General features: G+C 35.0%; 2 long non-coding RNA genes across 2 annotated transcripts; both read left to right on the forward strand.

Annotated features, from left to right (window-relative positions):
• Window positions 1–526: 526 nt before the first annotated feature.
• Window positions 527–1573, forward strand: LOC141353051 (uncharacterized). Its single transcript, XR_012360097.1, has 2 exons — window positions 527–877; window positions 1101–1573. It is a non-coding gene; the product is annotated as an uncharacterized lncRNA (long non-coding RNA).
• Window positions 1574–3008: 1435 nt separating this feature from the next.
• On the forward strand, window positions 3009–5050 carry LOC141353052 (uncharacterized). Its single transcript, XR_012360098.1, has 2 exons — window positions 3009–3288; window positions 3708–5050. It is a non-coding gene; the product is annotated as an uncharacterized lncRNA (long non-coding RNA).
• Window positions 5051–17922: the final 12872 nt, after the last annotated feature.

A 17922-nucleotide genomic window follows, 5' to 3' on the forward strand; every position in this document is an offset into this window, starting at 1 on the left:
AAACAGTCGTTTACCCGTTATTTGTATGTATTTCTTTTGTTTTATTTGTGTTAATGACCAATTTAAAACATGCATTATTGTGCATTAGAACAGAAGCATCAGGTGCATGAAAGAAGTTACAATTAAATAAGAAGAAAAGCAACAAAAAACAGCTTAAATAACTTGCATAGAGGCATCAGCTGCTTAATCCTCCTGTTATGTTCAAATTTTAGCAACACTTTTAATGCTTGGGGTCAAATTTGACCCCAAATAGTTTAATGTATGCTAAATAACTTCAACTTTTTATTTTTATATAAATAAATTGTTTATTTAATATATTAATTTCTATGCAAACATATGTTTTGTAGCACGTACATTTGTATGTTTAGTATACTACATTTTAATTTTTTATATATATATATATAACTGCGTTTATTTAATAGATTAATTTCTATGAGAAAGTATATTTAGTAGCACGTAAAGTTAAGTTAGTGTATATTTAGTAAAAAATAAAAGTAGTAACGAAAATAATGTATAACTGTACAAAAGACTATGTTCAAGTTACGTTCATATTATTATAATAGTTGTACAGTGCTCTGTTTGAGTATTGCGTCTGCTGAGTAGGCGGAGTTTATCCTAAGTCTCGCGAGTTCGACAGATAATAGCGCGAGATCAGATACGCAGCAATGGAGGAGAAGGAAGAAATGCGGTGTGTGTTGTTATTGTAAATTCATGATTCAATGTGAATTATAGCCATCCGGTTATAGAACAACCATAGAGCATTCATATCGTGTGCAGTTTGGCATTCTCAGATGTGATGGGCGGCCGATGTTGTGTGATCGCTCCAGAGATATGTGGATTTGTATGGTGAATACCATCACGTGCGTCATTGCAGATTGTAAGTGTTTGTTTTACTTTATTTAGTTTAATAATCATTGTCTTGACACTCTGTTAGATACATTAACAAGATGACTGTTCAGTTGTAAAGATTAGTTGCTATTTTATTTATTTATCACATGTGCAATGACTCGCGTGTTCACTCAAGTGATACGATAATGGTGCAGCACTTTATTGTACAAATCGTGCTGGAAAACTTATTGAGTTAATTTGTATATTTGCAGAACCACGTTCATCCACGTTTATCCAGCTGAGTGTGTATATTACACACACCCATCACGCCTATGGAACACCGTCGCACACGATGATACATTCATCATTGTTAATATCACCTCACATTAAGCCTCTCAGGACCAAATAAGGATGCAGACTGAGGATGTAACCACCTGTTTGAGTTTCAATGTGATGACATCGCGTATGAGGATTAACATTTGACCAAATCTGTACCCTCCTTGCGTTAAGTGGACTTTTTGGGACACTTCAGACTTGCAAAGACTGAGTACTCTCATTTTCACCACCTCATTGCCTGATTTGCAATCACATAATTGTATTTCTTGAATCAAAGTTTATTGTTATACTGATTGTTTATTTTGCGTAGGCCTACGCTGTTTTATTTGAGAAGTATTCATGTTTAGTAACATTGTGAATAAGTTGTTCATTTTATTATTTGAACAATCAATACATTCAGTAAATCTGATCCCTGACTCTGGTGTCGTTACTCCTCTCCTAGTCCCTGGACATTAATTGGGTAAATAATCCTCTAAAGTGATTTAGATCCGTAATAGTAATCAGTGCATAACACAGTCTTCAATACAATAACATTTATTTTATTTGAGAAAAGTCTTACCAGTTTCTCACATATAAGTGAAAAACACTTATTTGATCAGTTTTACAGGAACACTGTGTATGTACATTTATATACTTGGCAGACACTTTTATCCAAAATGACTAAAAGTAACTTCAAGTCAAAAAGTATTAAGGAAAAGTCAGAAAGTATGTTTAAAGGTTTAAGAAATGTTATATTTATATTTTAAATTATTTGATTGCTTGTTTATTGTTAAATTACAATATATTTGAAATACAATATATTTGAAGTGGTTTAATGTCCTCGTTAATCATCTATTTTTATTTTTTAGCTAGATTATCTTGTACTGAACCATGTTTACCATAAGATGTCGCTATAAGACTGCAAAACATCTACCGAAACCATGCCATTATGTCTAGTCAAGTAGTGGTCTTGTGTGTCATGTGTGTCTAGTCAAGAAGTGGTATTGCTGCTACTGCAATGCTCCACCAAATGAGCTATACAGGTAGTAGATTACAATTATGAAACAAAGACCATGCGACTATAAAGTTTATTATGGCAACATCGAGTTTCTTGAATATTATGAGCATGGCTGATCGAGTCCCACCAGTGATAAATAATGAATGTGAAATTAACAGGAAATATTGTATGGCCTTTTGTGATTATACCAAGAGGGGTCGCTCATTATCTGACTTTCACTGGCCGTTTTACATGCAGAAGGCTGAATCCTCCGGAGTTCTCATTTGCAGGATGAATACGTCATCAAGTCTAGTTTATTTAAGTTATCTGATCATCATTTCGCAAGTTATGAGCATATTACAACAATTTAATATTAACTTAGAATAATAGTCACATTTATTATTGGTAATATATTTAAATGAGACCGTCTTTTTGACGTATGCAGCCAACAAATGCGACCTCTGGAGGATGCAGCCTTCGCGTTTGAGAAACCGGCCACAGTGTTCTGAACCAGACGTAATGTGTAGGAGAGTGGAGGTATGCCGTTTAAAACCCTATTGGTTTCAAAAATGTTATTCACTGTTTTGCGCAAATAACAGCTATAATTTAATGGATTTAATCTGACAGCATCAAATACGTTATTTACCATTTAATGGATTTAATCTAACAGCATCAAAGAAGGAAATTACATAATTTAATGGATTTAATCTTACAGCATCAAAGAAGGAAAAAGTTACAGCTATTATTAAATGGATTTAAGATAATGACAGCATTAAAGAATTACGGAGTCGATGGGAGTTCGTGCTTGTTTGACTTCATGCGAGATGGGTCTGTCTGCGGACCGCAAGAGAGGGGCGTGCCGTTAAGGGGCGTAACTTTTAGCAGTGGGCGTAACCTTAAGTTGTCCAAGTTACACAGAACCACGCGAGACGTCAGGACGAGATGTTGTCATTCTGTCTTCTCTTCTGCCCGCATAGAGATACGGCGGCTAAAGGCGTTATTAAAGTTGCTCATCCAAGCGCCCTCATGTTTGTTCGTACCAATTTTAATGGACGGGAAGCCGACTGACGAACATCCTTTTCCCGAGAAATGGTTTGGCTACGACAGAGAAGTCACGCCAGGGGCTGAATTAAGGTCGACCGTTTCAGGTAAGCTCGCTAACGTTAGCTATGTGTTGTTAGCCTAATGTTAGATTTGTGAAGTCCGTTCTATGATTACACTTATGATCAGTAACGAGTAGTTAACAAAATGCAACAAATCTTGCATGAGTTTGCTCACCTATATATTTTCCTGTTTACGATAGTAACGTTAGATATTAGTACATTAGAATCTTACAGTTATTCCTGTAAGTTGTCGACATTTCAAATGACAGTTAATTAATTAATGACCTATTAAACGTCATAATAACACTGGAGTTAAAGGATGTGTGTACTACTGTCTCGTTTTTAATGTATCTCTCTCAAACCCTATTCTGTTTAAGTATGGGTGCCATTGTATATTCTCATAATGTAAGCTTATTTTAAGTACAAATGTAAAATATGTTTGTTTATGGTTATTATTTTCACAGCTGCATTGATGTGAAGTGATGCAGTGGACAACTTGTGAGGGTGATACCATCCACATGCACCTTAACTGTGATGCAGAAATATAATAGGATGATCCATCTGTCTACACTTCAAACTCACAACTCAACCTTAAACAACCCATATCGGTTATGGTAAAACAATGTGGCGGTTTTCCAGACAGGGCTTATACTGTTCCCGGGCTAAAATGCATGTTTGAGCTACTGTAATTAAGAAAACACCTTGTACTGACACATTTCAACATATATCAGTGCCATTGTTTTGCTTCAAGATGCACACCAGTCTTGTTTTTGTAAGGTTTGTTTGTAAAAACGAAAATGTCCTAATATAAGTGCCCAGTCCTGGTTTAATCTAAACCATTGGTGACCAAATCTGTGTCTTGAGATCTACTGTCCTGCAGAGTTCAGCTCCAACCCCAATCAAACACACCTGAACCTGCCAATCAAGCATTTCAGGGCAACCTTAAAATTATAGTCAGGTGTGTTTGTTAAAGCTGGGTTAGAACTAAAATATGCAGGAGGGTAGATCTCCAGGAACAGGGTTGGTCACCCCTGATCTAAACAAAGTGTTTCCAAACTGTGTCCTGCAAAGTTTAGCTCTAACCCTAATCAAACACACCTGAAGCAGCCAATTAAGGTCTTACCAAGCATACTAGAAACTTACTGGCAGGTGCTCTGATGCAAGTTAGAGCTAAACTCTGCAGGACACCGGCCCTCCAGGACTGAGTTTGGGCACCCCTGACTAAGCCCTGCCTGGGAAACTGCACCAGTGTGTTGAGCTGGCACCATTGTACATTACTGCTGCTGAGAAACAACCACATTTCTCAGCTCTACACAGGGTTGACATTGGATGCATTATTATTATAAAATGCATTCATGTGCACTTTACAAATACTGTACATACATCAACAGCTTCCAGCTATACACTTGGGATCAGCTCCTGATGCCTCTCATAATGCTTTGTTATAATTTATGGCAGGGTGATCTTGCTGAAAGGATATTTTTATAAACCTTTACAATGTCACCAGATGTTACCTGTTGTGAATAATTATTTTATAAACCTTTACAATGTCACCAGTTGTTACATGTTGTGCATAGTTATTTTTATAAACCTTTACAATGTCACCAGATGTTACCTGTTGTGAATAATTATTTTATAAACCTTTACAATCTCACTTGTTGTAACATGTTGTGGATAGTTATTTTTATAAACCTTTACAATGTCACCAGATGTTACATGTTGTGAATGTAAAGGTTTATAAAAATAACCAATGTCACCAGATGTTACATGTTGTGAATGGTTATTTTTATAAACCTTTACAATGTCACCAGTTGTTACATGTTGTGCATAGTTATTTTTATAAACCTTTACAATGTCACTAGATGTTACATGTTGTGAATGTAAAGGTTTATAAAAATAACCAATGTCACCAGATGTTACATGTTGTGAATGGTTATTTTTATAAACCTTTACAATGTCACCAGTTGTTACATGTTGTGCATAGTTATTTTTATAAACCTTTACAATGTCACCAGATGTTACATGTTGTGAATGTAAAGGTTTATAAAAATAACCAATGTCACCAGATGTTACATGTTGTGAATGGTTATTTTTATAAACCTTTACAATGTCACCAGTTGTTACATGTTGTGCATAGTTATTTTGATACACCTTTACAATGTTACCTGTTGTGAATGGTTATTTTTATACACCTTTACAATGTTACCAGATGTTACCTGGTGTGAATGGTTATTTTTATAAACCTTTACAATGTCACCAGTTGTTACATGTTGTGCATAGTTATTTTGATACACCTTTACAATGTTACCTGGTGTGAATGGTTATTTTTATAAACCGTTACAATGTTACCTGGTGTGAATGGTTATTTTTATACACCTTTACAATGTTACCTGTTGTGAATAGTTATTTTTATAAACCTTTACAATATCACCAGATGTTATCTGTTAGCCATTTCTTATAAAACCACGTGAGCTCTGTAGATTCCTCTTAAAACTTAAAAAGAATTAAGTCTTTGCAAGTTTGCAAATTAATTTCATCTTGGTTTAATACATATTAAACTGTCTGAGGTGCACATTTACTTAAAAAAAAGACGAAATCACCCTCATTGTGTAACAGTTCACGATTTAAATATTGGTATGCCAAGGTACTTTAATAATTTTAGGTTGGTAAATATGTCCATATATGCCGTATATGGCCATATTGTCTACCCACGTTAACAATGACGATGGATGAGACGATATAAGACCATCCGAGCGTCTTATGAAGCTTCTTCCGTGCCCTCAATTTAAAACATTTACGGCAGTAACGTTATTTGTCATTACGCTAAAGTTGAAAGAGAGCTATAAACAATCGTCTTACTATTAAACTAGCTATCGGATGTGCCGTGTCAGTTTAGCGGAAGTCGGACATCTCGCGGGATTCTGTGTGACTTGGACAACCCAAATTTCCGCCCCCTGCCAAAAGCCACGCCGCCCAACGGCACGCCCCCCCCCCGCACTCCGCAGACAGACACTATTGCTTCATGCCGCGCCGCTAGCACTGACAGGCGGATGACGTCAAAGTACCGCGAGATCGAGACAAAATTAGACTTCGCAAATCGTTCTCGCAGTACTTTGACGTAATCGTCGTATAGTTTCTTACGGCGCCGCATAAAGTCGATCAAGACTATTAACTGTGATGATTCGAGTAAGATTCGAGGAACCGACTCTTTTTGGGGTCGACTCCCCATCAGTTTCAAACTAAAGTTGAGTGCAACACAAGGTGTATTGAATGATGCAAACCAAATGGAAAATATTTAATGTAATTCAGAAGAAACAGTAGTGGAGTTTAGGGACAGGATTAGTAATAAATGTGTGCATGTGAATACATTTTATGTTTATCAAGTAACAATACACTTGCCAAAAATCATTAAATCACACTCTCTTCACTAAAACTATAAATTGCCTGTCTTTAAAGGTGTTTTTATCGGTTGTGGTAGACCCCTTCAAGGTTTGTAAACATTGAATGACTATCGGGTGCATGCGCAACATGGGGTCAAACTGTTCATACCATCCAGGCTTTATAATTTAATCTAACAGGGCTGAAAAATGATGACTTACCTCAAATGAAGTGAGCACTACAAACACAAGCCTCTTTGATATTTGCATTGTTCCAGTCTGCACGTTAATTGCTTGCAGCCGCAGATGTTGTATTTTTTGTTTTTGAGATTCTGCATGAATCGCGAAAACTTCACGGAAGACCTGGTGCGATTTTCACAGCCCACGACGTAATTAGGCATTTTTACGATACCGAATAATACGCAACTCAATCTGCTGTAATGGCTTTTCTGACCCCGACATGCGCAGTGGGAACCGCCTGTGATGTAAACCGTGAAGGGGTCTATAGGCTAAGCCTGTTAAAATAAAAATCTTCTTTGAAAAATAGTTAAATGGCAAACAATAATTCTAATAGAGAAACTCTTTTCTTCATTCATCCATTTCTTCTGGCCTATTTCTCATATTTTCTCTTTTGACAAAATATCCCAAGTCCCTGTGTGGTCTGTGCTGTGGTTTTGTGGGTGTGTGTATGTTATAAGACATTCCTAAATCCCAAACGCAGCTACAACTAATAAAATTCATAATGGATATGTTAGATGAGTTAATAGCATTTAGCAATAGACAATTGTTTTGGGCACCAAGGGACTTAGGGTCCCATAAAGGGTTGGGCCAGCCCTGAACAGCAATTACCAAACAGTGTCAGAGTAGTTTTTAATGACATTTTTGCATTTTGTTCATAGGAAAGTCACAAGAGATGGATGAAGCAGATGAAAAAACTGGTAATGGGATCGGGTCATGATGCAGACCTGCATCACCATAAGCATGCAGTACCTATGCGCCGCAGCTCTGACAACACTTTCATGTGCATTACTAAAAACCTCAAAGGTCACAGTTTGACCAAACAAGAAAAGAAAATGTATTTATAGTAACAGACGTCTTTAAGATCACAGATGCCCATCATTGCAGTCATTATTGGAATTTGGATCCGTGACCTCAGCCAATACAAAAACATCCTCCTTAGTGTACACAGGATGTGCTCTCAAGCTCTTTCTTCAAAACGTCCAGTTTTAGCAGTCCCACGGTGGCCTTTCCTCAGGAATATCAACCATAACTGTTACCATCACACGCATTTACACACACTGCCTTGAGCTATAAACAAAGTTGGAGACGATGCTGTGGGTCTCCTCTGTCCCTGAGGTTTGTGGGAGTGGAAGTTGTGAACGGTTAATAAAATAGATGTTTCTCTGTTTTTGCTATCTTCAAATGATTTTTTGTCTCTAACTGACACTTGATTTATCTCTATGGTTCGACCAAGCCTGTGAGAAACTATCCAGACCATCCCAAGGACCGCTTTGTGAAAGGTCTTCACAATGTGTGGAAAGGAGCCCAAGTTGATCGCCAGCCTGTTTTAATTTAGGTTGAAAATTGTCACAGGAAGTATGGGGGGCAATATCATATGCAATTTGCTAATGAAACGGTTTAATTTTGTGGTAAGGAGCGTTACGGGAAATGATGTTTTACTATAGTCCTGTGCTCCTGTATAGCTCAGTGGTAGAGCATTGCATTAGCAGTTAAATATAATTTAAGCAATGAGTTACAAAAAAATTCACCCCCTCACAGTTGCCATGAAGGGTAAAATTAAATATACAGACCAAAAACACTTTTTGTACCAGGCTGTAAACATATGAATGAATGAATGAATGAATGAATGAATGACATTTCAGACTGACAGTCAACACAGTTGAGCTAACAAGCAACCACATATATGCTTCAGTCTGAAACAGGTGTAGGCTTGAAGCCCTTGCTTATAATGCCTACCCTTTTTAAACATCATATTTTAACAACATAAAAATAAAATAATAAAATAAAAAATATATTACCCTATACCATGTTGTCAATCAAATACTGATAAATTATAAACATTAATTTTGCCTATGCATACAGTTTCATAATTTTAACATTTAAACAAAGCAACTTGTTCATCTATCACTCTTTAACTGGTTTCATATAGTTTCAGTGCATTATTTTTGAATAGTTTCTTTAATTTAAGTGTCCCACATTTTTTAATTCCTCATCACAGCTGTTCCATAGATTTACACCTTTTACTGACAGACAATGGTATTTTGCGTTGGTCCTCACTTGTTTCTTTTTAAATACACAATCTCCTCTTAAGTCATGTTGACATTCTCTTACTGTAAACAACCCTTGGATACTTTCTGGCAATTATTGTTTTTTTTTGCTTTATACGTGATTTGTAATGTTTTTAATTCTACTAATTCTTTAAGCTTAAGAGCCTTTAATTCAATAAATAGGGAGTTTGTTGGCTCCCTATAGTTGGTTTTCTTCACAATTCGTATTGCTCTCTTTTGCAGTTGAAATATTGGATTGATATTTGTTTTATATGTATTTCCCCATACTTCCACACAATAATTAATGTATGGAAGCACTAGGGAACAATACAATGTATATAATGATTTTTCATTTAAGAAATCTTTAACTTTATATAATATTGCAATAGACTTTGAAATCTTATTCTTAATATAATATATATGGGGCTTCCAATTTAGGTTATTGTCTATAATCACCCCAAGAAATTTAATTGTTGACACCCTTTCTATTTCAACTTCATTAATCATTAATTTACTTATTGTGTTTGATAGACGATTACCAAACACAATACATTTTGTTTTGCTTGTATTTAATGTTAATTTATTAAAATCAAACCAGTCTTTTAGCAATACCGTTTCTTTTTCCATTGTATCCAAAAGTTGTTTCAGATTTTCACCAGAACAAAATACATTTGTATCATCAGCAAATAATATCAGTTACTATACTTTGGAAACCTCACATATATCATTAATATATAACAAAAAAGCAATGGTCCCAGCACAGAGCCTTGGGGAACCCCACATGTCACCTGCAACATTTGTGACTTGCAATTGTCTATTTGTACATATTGATACCTTTTCTTTAAGTAATTACTTATCCAAGGGTGAGCTACTCCTCTTACTCCATTTTTTTAGTTTTTCTAATAAGATGTCATGGTCGACAGTGTCGAATGCTTTTTTAAGATCTAATAAAACCCCAACTGTGTATTGTTTATTTTCTATTGCTTTGGATATTTTCTCCACCAATTCTATTAATGCATGTGAGGTTGTTCTGTTACTTCTAAACCCATATTGTTGATTGCTTATTATGTTGTATTTTATAACAAAATAATTTAATCTTTTGTAAAATAATTTTTCCAATATTTTTGAAAACTGTGAAAGCAAAGAAACAGGCCTATAATTTGAAAAACTATGTCTATCTCCAGTTTTATATATGGGTATAACCTTAGCTGTTCTCATTTTTTTTTTAGGAAATAAACCTTTTTGTAGGGACAAGTTACATAAATGTACCAGTGGTTTGTCTATACACTCAATAATATGTTTAACTACAGACATATCCATATCGTTCCAGTTAGTTGACTTCTTATTTTTAAATGATTTAACAATGTCAATTATTTCTTTCCCATTTGTTCCTCTTATAAACATTGATTGCTTATTCACCTTACCCGTCTCTCTTAATGTTTTATTCCAACTTCCAATGGCTTCAATCTCCCCAGCCAGACTGGGACCAACATTGACAAAAAACTCATTAAATTCATTAGCAATTCATTAGGAATTTATTATTTTCTACTGTAAAGTTGGGCATTTTAAAGGGACTGTAAGTAGGATTTTAAGTGTTTTATTAATTAAAATCTTCATAAATATGTCCTCATTGGTGTCAAATGACCTCTGCCAGTGATCTGACTTTTCTTTGTAAGCTTCGAATTTCTTCTCTTTACTTACATTGAACGGGTAAGTCCAAGGTGGCTTCCATGTCGTTCCGCCCATAGATATGTATAAAGGCTAGATGTCTCGCCCGCGCACTGGCCAATTGAGTGGAACATCCGCATTTGGCGGCCATCTTACCACAGGCAGCTCCCTCATTTTAATGGTGCAGGTACTTTAAAATTACCATAACTTGCTTAATTTTCTACCGATTTTCAAACGGTTTGATTTGTTACAAACATCCTTATACTAAAAACATTTTTTTTTCATGAAAGATGTTAAAGCATCCAGATTTATACCCACATTAATAATGTTTGTAAGAAACCAAACCGTTTGAAAATTGGTAGAAAATTGAGCAAGTATGGTCATTTAAAAGTACCTGCACCATTAAAATTCAATGCTACGAGTGAGCGAGCTGCCTGTGGTAAGATGGCCGCCAGGTGATGACGTTAGAGACTCCGTAACACATCTAGCCTTTACATATCTATGGTTCCGCCATACTGATAAACTATAATAGCAGAGAGGGACAAGAAGCACTAGCCTACCAACGCTTTTTCATTCAGAACACATGAACTACCTGAAACGGACAAGGAGATCAGTGATTATATAACGGCTACCATAGTTGCAACACACATTTGGAAAAGCTAGGCGGTAGAGAGCACTACTCGTTTGAATGCAAAATACAATTTCACCACTAGATGGGGGTAAATCCTACTTATTGTTCCTTTAACATGGGGGTCTATGGAAATTAGCGGCCCGTCGATGAATTGCAGTTTAAGCCACTTCTGTATTGGCTTCATCAGAGAGATCAGAAGATTGCCTCTGGTTTGAACTATAGACTGTAAAAAAAGATGGACTTAGTGTCCGTGATGTCACCCATAGGCTTTTGAAGATCGTTTTTGAAGCTTAAAGTAGGTGTTGCCTGCCGTCGCCATCTTGGCCGCGCGTCACTGCGCGTCACTCACGGATATCCGAAAATGGGTAAAGAGGCACCTAGCTCGACTCTAGTGACGGCAGTGGCTTTTCAACCGTCACTCAAGTGGCCACGCCCTTAATTATGCAGAAGTTTAAGGCTTAATATAATTTAAATGGATGAGTTACAAAAAAATTCTACCCCCTCACAGTTGTTATGAGGGCAAAATTAGCTATACAAACAAAAAACAGTTTTTGTATTATTTTCTACTGTAAAATTGGCCATTTTAACATGGAGGTCTATGGGAATTGACTCCTTTTTGGAGCCTGCTTCTAGCGGCCGTCGATGAATTGCAGATTAAGTAACTTCTGTATTGGCTTCATCAGAGAGATCGGAAGGTTGCCCCTCGGTTTGAACCCAGGGAACATATATGCTGATTAAAAAATTATACCTTGTAATGGACAATGTCACTTTGGATAAAAGCGTCTGCCAAATGCATAAATGTAAATGTCCTGTAATAAATTGCAGGCAAGCTTTTTCTGCAATTGAGATCTCATGCTCAATAGACATAATTAGACATAAACTAGATTTCACATTTTGTAAAGAAAATGTGAGGGGTGGTTTACTGTGCAGACCTCAGTAGCATCACCATAATGTTAGGCTGTTGTGGGTGGTTATTTAATGCCCGAAGGCAAAAGATTTCTTTGATATTCTGATTTCTAGATATGGATCCGGCTCCTTCATAAATGCAAAAAATGTACAGATGTCTGGTTCCATGGAAAAGCAAACACGCAGAAACAAAAATCTGAGACATGGTTAATGTCTGAACGCAAATTGTACAGGAAAATACAAGCAAATGAATGATTTAGTGCAAAACCTTTTTCTATGGTTCTAAACATAAAAATGCTTTAAAAAATGACACAAAGTAATGAACCAGTTAGAAAAACAAAGAGTCCATTTCACTCCATGTTGTTCTCTGTGGGGAGAGATTACTGTATTGGAAAGACTTCTTTGTTTCCCAGGAAGTGCTGCTCTTTTGGTTGAGACATTTTTTAACCAACCTAACACTTCTTCGTTGTTCTCTGTGACCAAACCCACGTCTCCAACCAGATGTCATTAACAGGCAAATTTTATTCCTTATTGTAGTCACAGAGGAATTACAGTAGAAGCAACAAGATGCTTTATGTGCTTAAAAAAAGGCTAACAGCCATTTCTCACATGTCTAAGGTGCACTTCATGATGTTTAATTAAAACACTTTATCTTCACCTGCAACCTGCTCCACTGAGACTTCGGCTCCACTCTTTTCAGTTTAACTCCAGACTGAAAAAAAAACAGGTTACTGTGCTTGTTCAGGCATGTATTACTAATACTATTGCTCATAGTTTAAATCTGTCGCCTATGTCATCCTACACTCATTGTATTACAGACATAACCAATGCCTCAAATCATGCATTTACATTTTTGGATTTGACAGAGGATTTGATCCAAAGTAACTTACATGCTAATGGAAAATGTATACCTTGAATGCACCCTGTTCCCTGTGAATCAAATACATAGATGTTGTGCTATTACTTTGCTAACATGTTAGAGTTTTTAAGCCTGGTGGATGATAAACGGACAAAAAGCATAGACACTTGTCCCAACTTTTATAAAAGTCCTATATGTACTATTTAGGGATAGAAATGTATACATTTGGTACCTTTTTGACAATTTCTTCTAATCACAAGTGCATCACAATTTCAGATAGACTTGGACTCTGATTAAGCCACGTAGCTATGCTAAAATAAAAATAGATTTATTTTGTTATCCAGTTATAAGCAAAAAGCTAGACCTAATGTTTAAGCATCTATTTTGTTAAGGACTAAAAAAACCATGAGGTTATCTTGTTGAAGAGTAAAGACAAAGGTCAGGACAGAGTTTCAGACAAACGGGAAATGGTGGTGGAGCATGGTGACCCTGTTTGTAGCTTTTCATTCCCAGTGGAAACATTTGTTTTCAATACATACTTCAACTTCCCTTATCTAATACCGTATCACGCAGCAAATATTCTGTCCACGAATGTTTGTCATTTACTGTGAGAACAAGATTAGAAGTTTAAATATAGAAATATTCCTCTTCTGGAGACAAAACAAAAATGCTTGCAAGATCATAGTGGTCATAATGCAAGATGAAGTTTGCATGCGGTCAGATGGAGTAGCTTGAAGCTGTCACCAAGACATGTAAATCTTTTGCACTTCAAAAGTCGTTGACCCTGAGTCCCTGTTTACTAAGGCTGAGTGCATTAAGGAGAATAAATACGATTAAATGATAATTTGTCATTTATAAATGAGAACCAATGGCATTTGGTGTTACTGAGCCCTGCTGGATGCAACATGACTGACTTCATACAGTAGTAGCGTACATCCAATTAAATGGTTTTAAAATGTTAGAAAAGCACCAAAAAAAACTAAAAATGTATGCAATGAAGTTTAGTTATATTGTGAAATATTATGAATTTTATAATATATTTTATTTAATTATTATGCATGTGAATTATTTTGAATTATGCATGTAAAAATGATTTCCATACACGATTGACCATCAAAGATGATATGCAGTAGATGAAAGTAAATTGTTAAATAAAATAATAATAATAATAATTGTAATGATGTTACTGTAATATCAGCAGTGTTGGGGAAAGTTACTTTTAAAAGTAATGCATTACAATATTAAGTTACTCCCCAAAAAGTAACTAATTGCATTACTTAGTTGCTTTTATGGAAAGTAATACTTACTTTACTAAAGTTACTTTTGCATTACTTTTTCTTACTTGCCTGAGGCTTGATCTATTTTAGGCATTGCAGGTGTTTTTTATGACTGAGAAGTTCTGCATTCAGAAATCGCATATTTCCATCACAAAAATGTTAAGCTCTGGCATGCCACAATGAAAAAACGAACTTTTTGGTGTAGTAATATTTATTAGATTAACTCTCATAATTTCTACATAATAATATTAACATTTATTGAGAACTAAATTTTCCTAAGTAAAATGATGATAAATACACAATTAATTCATGTAAAAAATTAACTGTGTGGGAATAGTAAGTCTTATTAGATATTTTCTTTTATTATTTAACTGTTTTATAGTCACTGCACATAGTCCTAAAATAATTATGTAAATTTTAATCAAAAACTTTAGCAGATTCAAGTACAAAATCTTAGTTCATTTTACTTAAAAATATTAAATCCATTAAACAAAAAATCTAAGGAAAATTTACTTACATTTATTTGCACATGTTGTAAGGAATACCCACAATTCTTTGCCCCTGAATATTTTTATTTTTTAAGCTTTATCACAGAATAAGAACTGATAAGAATTTTAACTACTTAAATATTTGTTAGCAAAATGTCATAAAGGTTTAAGCTCTTATATTATTGATGTTGTTTTGTTGTAATAATTTTGTGAAGTCACTGTTCAGGTGATCAGTGTTTCTTTACATGAACCCTGTTCAGAACATTGTATTGTAATTCTCTCCACAGTGCTGATAATGCATGTCAGAAACACAGTTTGTATGCGTTTCTGTTCCGAATTAAGTTTATTCAATGACTGACTTGTTGTCAGTCATGAATTTTGTGTTATAATGCCATTTATAACACTAAAAATAACTAGGTCCATAGGAATATGTTAAAGAAAATAACAAACAAAAAATACGATTTATTTAATATTATTAGGACAGCAATGCTTCAATTTTCAAAAAAAAAAACTAATAGACTTTACCTAAACGATTAAAAAAGTAAATTTTATTTGATTTTAGTAGGTAAGTTTTACTTATAAAAAAGCAGTAAATTTTATTTAAAAAAAGTTTGTACAAATTTTACAAGTTGTATTTTTTTCAACTGTTTCTGCTAAGGCGCGTATGCATAAGAGTGCATGTGACTACGTTCAGTTTAATTTAGTATATTATTTTTTATCAAAGTAATTAAACTGAAAAGTAACTTGCATTACTTTTTAAAAAGTAACTCAAATATTAATGTGTACATTTATAAAGTAATGCATTACTTTACTCCTTACTTCAGAAAAGTAATATTATTACGTAATGCACGTTACTTGTAATGCGTTACCCCCAACACTGAATATCAGTGCTTTATTTTTATCAAATTGAGGGTTTGTGTCCCAGCAATCGATTTTGGGTTTGTCTATAGTGTCCAAACACAGCTCAGACATCAAAATTTGAGCTTGCTGCTGAGGAAAGGAAATTTAATAGACGTCTAACCATATCCAAATTAAATAAATGAATAAAATCAAACACCTTGTTATCACTGTTGACTTTGCTCATATGATAAATATCTCATACATCCCACAAGTTATTTTGGTAAAAATGACATGTAGCCAAATTCAAGTTTATTTTGTCTGCAACGATTTGATTTATTCAAATATTTATTATTTCATTGATTCCATGTACAAATATATCACATGGGTTGTGCAAAAGTGATGCTGGTACAACAGAACCAAATCTATGTCTGGTGGCTGAGTTTATTTTCATTTAAATTCATTCTGTCAACATTTGTACTTTGTTTGAGCGTGCCAAACGTGTTGTCCTAATGATGGAAGCAGCCGTTTTACCTAGAGCGCTCGTGGGGAGCATTCATTCTGAGAAAATGTATAGCGTTTTGTGTTTCCAAATGCAGATAGGTTTAATATTTTTATCTCATGCAATGCCATTCAGACATATTTCAGCATGGCTGCAACGTCCAAATACTCTTAGAGGCCAGTGTGTGCGTTATAAAGCACATTTTATGAACAGATAGAAAGAGTGAACGAAAGAGTGTGTGCATGTGAGAGAGAGATAAGGGGACATGAGACTTTACAGGTTTAAATTAGACACAGATATAATATCTGTGTTAAGACTGCATGTTTTCTCAGAGGCTTTGCAAAGCTATGACTTCTGTAGTGAACTGCCACACACAAAAAATGTTGGGTTGTTTTCAACCCTGTGTTGGGTCAAAAAGGGATGAACCTAAGCTGTTGCATTGTACTTAACCTATATGCTGGGTTGTTTCAACCCAAAATGCTGGTTTGTTGGGTCAAATATAAAATGTTCTTGGTTAATTTGACCCAAAGGGTTGGGTTCAACGCTCGGTTGACAATAATCCAGCTTTTTTTATAGTGCACTCTAGTTAATTTGGTCAGCTTCAAATTTAGGGTGGGATGCAATCAGCATTGTTGTCTCTGAATAAGCAGAAAGCAAAGCTTTTTCCTACCAAGTCATCTGAAACCAAGGCACAACTGAAGAGTAATAATGGCTAAGCCCAATAACGTAAGAGGAACGTATTAACTGCACCAAAGCTGTAGATTAGGTTCCCATCTCTAGGGCATGCATTTAAAAAGTGCTGTATAATTGCATGTGTAGGCTAATCGTATATGACAAAGTTACTCGATAAAAGTATCTGGTTGATTTGTTTGTAGCTCACAATAAATTCAAAATCTATTGGTTGCATACCTGTATGATCAGGGTGAATGTTTGCATTTACTGGGCCAGAATATATAAACCTCATTTTCTGAAAAGGTGTTAAGTTGCGTATCACTGGGAATCCTCATTATACAGGAGTGTAGAGCGATGTATTGTGCAGCATGCATGCACACAAACTGGATCCTTATGAGTCAACAGGGAAACCCACATGCACTTTCATTACCCATCATTGTCTGAAGTACAGTATGTGACACACACCTTAGCTGCATGCATTTTCATACCTAATGCTGTGGTTTAATTGACCACAAATGGCAAGCTAAAAAGCAAAAGCAGTTACAGTATGTATGATTACGTTGCCAAATATTTCATACAATAGGGTGGATCACTTAGGCATGTTTAGATTTACAGTAACCTATATAGGAAAGAACATACCGTACACAGATAAACACAACAGCCGAAAAAACAATAACACACTCAATTTGATCAAAATAAACCACATACTTACATTAACAAATGGTTATTAACATTTACAGTACTAGGAATATTGAATGATATTGTAAATCAGTCCAAATGTAATAAGATAATGCAAAATATGAGTTTTTCAATTACCTTTTCTACATCTACTTTGAATGAAAAGAAGAATACATGAGCTGTTAAGAAAACATTTGTTAAACAAGCACATGCAACATATTAATTGGATAATTATTCAAAAATTATATAAAAAATATTAAAATATGTCAAGGTATGCAGGGGGAGAGTAGCCCACTGTTTAAATACATTTGTGATCCTGTCTGTGAAATCCAGACTAAGATCATTAAAATTTGATTTCAGCTAATATTTTCATACGATTTGAATCTTTGACATTTGCACAGTCAATATCGAATATATCAAGGTTATTTTTCACAGAATGTCCTTTTCGTTAAGTAGGATGATTTTATGTTAAACGTAAACAAACAAGACTAAGTGA

Source organism: Misgurnus anguillicaudatus, chromosome 21, assembly GCF_027580225.2.
Source record: "Misgurnus anguillicaudatus chromosome 21, ASM2758022v2, whole genome shotgun sequence".
Taxonomy (NCBI): Eukaryota; Metazoa; Chordata; class Actinopteri; order Cypriniformes; family Cobitidae; genus Misgurnus; species Misgurnus anguillicaudatus.